Consider the following 3,061-nt stretch of genomic DNA (forward strand, 5'->3'; position numbering starts at 1 on the left):
TCCTTTTGCAACCGCTGGAGTTGCTGTTATGTCCTTGCCAGCATAGAATGACCATCTTAATGCTAAGTTCCTGACTGTTAACGGGTTGAGAAACACTTCTCCAGCCGCATACCTTCTGTTATTTAGGTCGCCCCCATGATTGGTCCACTGAGAATCATATGGCAGAACCTTATGTTAATTTCGTTTCTTGGACAAAAGTGATGAGATAACGAATACAAGAATAGAGCTCGAGAAGAATAATGAAACTTACATCAGCATCTGCATAATCCATGGCTGTAAAACAACACATGGTCACAAGAAGAACGAAAATGATGCGATCATTTGGGGGTGTCAGGGTATAGGGCATGGCAAGGTGTGGTTATACTACTAACGAAGGGAAGGCAATTAGAAGACTGAAGTACGTCCTGCTTCTTTCCTTTTTGTCAAATTGAGAGGTTCACTATTTATTTATTTAGAGTGCTTTGGTAGGAAGTTTGGATCGTTAGAGCAAACATATAGCATGTCATTGTTGAGTATCATGATACCTGATTGAAGCACGCATTATAAGCGTTAAAGTGACTGATTTCTAGCTGCTTATCTGATTATTGAACAGTTACACAACCGAAATTGGTCAAAAAATTATTCTGTTTTAGTTTTATGAATGCATGCCTGACGTTTCATGTTGAAACGAGGACCCTGCACCCGGTATAATATGATTCTTAAAACGCTTTGGAAATGGTGGGAAAGAACATTCTCTGTAACGTTTTGAAAGCTCGGAAAGATTATCATTCTTTGATTGTAAAGTTGCAGCCAACAGAGTTGTATCGTAATGGTTTTCAGAATTATCATGTCCACAACATCCATCACCCGCGACCAAGACTGCAACTGCATCCACAACTATGATTGTAAATGGCAGGTGGGGGGGGGGGGAACGCATATGAAAGGTGGTGAAAAAGTAAGGTTGTTTCAGATTTCTTTTTCTTACGTTAGAGGTAGATGAAGCGTTTTGGTAAGCTAAAAAAATGGAAAGTCAACGTCTCATGTAATAACCAACAGGATTTATGATTTAGTTTATCACGGCCGGATTCAGTGAACCTCACTACACCTTAGCTTTATTTGATAAAAAAATTAAAAAAAAAAAACATCTCAAAATGATAATGGCATGATTCAAATTAAAAAAATTATTCACACCATTTTAATTTGATGATAAAATATCAACAATCAAGACTCAAATAATTTAAGGCAAAAAGGGTATACCAGAATATTGTACTTAAAAAACAATATGAACTTTGAATTATTTTTTACACTCAATGGGACCCTTTGATCAATGGTTTTCGTCGTTGACTGTTACGATATTGACAGATGGGCTAAATTGATTTTTTTATCGAGTTTGAGAGTTATATTAATTTTTTTAAGTTCAAGGGTTTATTTAATTTTTTTAAAAAAGTATTTTAAAAATTTAAATTCATATCATATTATTTTTTATCTAGAATTTAACATGATTTTTATTTAAATAAATATAAACTCGTTTATCCTGCACAAATTTTTATTTATATATTTGCCTCTAGTTATCTTAAACTCCAAACGTCTTTCTAATTTTATTTCACTAAATTTTTATAAAATTAAATTAAATTAATCTTATAAAATCTTATAAAAAATAAAATTTATTTATGTATAACTCAAAAAATATTTTAAAAAAATAATTATATAATTAAGAGGAACATTTGAGTGAATATAATAAGATTTAAACTCCTGATATTCATGATACTTGATCTCGAAACCTGAAATAAAATAAAAATTTCATTTACCATCAAAATCATTAATTTAGTTGGTCATCTAATCTCCACTTTAGATATTCAATACCAGTTATATACAGTGTTTTGAAAACCAGACTGGATCGGCTGGTTTAACCGGGAACCGCTATCTGGTCCGGTCCATTCTAACCCGATTGAACCGATTCTAGTGAATCGCAAGGAACCGTTCGAACCGGCTTTGAACCGCTAGAACCGGACCGAACCGTGAACCGGTTCAACCTAAATTTTTTTATTTTTTATTAATTTTTTGTTTGTATTTTTATTTACTTTTGTAAATAATTATGACGTCGTCCGGTTCTTACGACCGGTATAACCGATTCGACCGGTTGAACCAGTGAATCTGTAGCACGGCCGGTTCGCTGATCGGTTCGATTTTGAAAACCATGGTTATATATACATATAGGGCCCTATCTTCTTCTTCTCTCCTTGGGCTTTGGACTTGTTTAGGGCTGAACAAGTCAAACACTTCAACGTTTTTTTTTTTTTGAATAATTCAGTTGTATTAATCCAAAAAGTATGCAGCAAAACTGTAACTATACAAACAGTATGCAAAACTGCAACTATACAAACGAAGAGAGGACCATCACTGGATCACCCAAGTTGTTCATAGATTTGAATTCACCTTATCAAATTGGTTTATACAGCAATTTTGTAAACGAATACTAATCACTTCTCTGATATAGCTAACAATTTCCTCAACTGTGCGATTAACCCCCCCTAAACAGCCTATGATTCCTTTCCATCCATATACTATATAAGAAAAAACCCAACCAAGCAAGCTTCAAAATACAAACAATTAGAGATGTACCTTTCAGACTCTCGACTACCCACTTCATAGCATCCTCGCAACAAAAATGCTCCTGTTGCAGGCAACACAAAGCCAGAACCTGACCCCAAAATGACAGGCAAAGGAACACTCCATAAAGAGGTGATTCCTAGTCTCAGCACCAACACCACACAAAACACACATACCATCTGTAAGTCCAAAGTTATCATCCAAGCAATAATCGAGTGTTTAGGAACATGGAGAGGAAACCAAAACAGTCTATGTCACTGCACACGAGCCTTTTCCTCCCTTACCCTATCCCAAATCCATATGTTGTTTACCAACGTCCAATTGACATCAACACCAAACAACTCCATTGCCTTAGCTCTCAAATTCAACAATTTCCTCAAAGTCCAACTATAATGGGGTTTACACTCCACATGCAAATAGTCCACACCCTTAAATGCGTACTCGTTTACCCAAGCAACCCATAAGGGGCCCT

This window comes from Hibiscus syriacus, unplaced genomic scaffold (assembly GCF_006381635.1).
Source record: "Hibiscus syriacus cultivar Baekdansim isolate YM2019G1 unplaced genomic scaffold, ASM638163v2 tig00005160_pilon, whole genome shotgun sequence".
NCBI lineage: Eukaryota > Viridiplantae > Streptophyta > Magnoliopsida > Malvales > Malvaceae > Hibiscus > Hibiscus syriacus.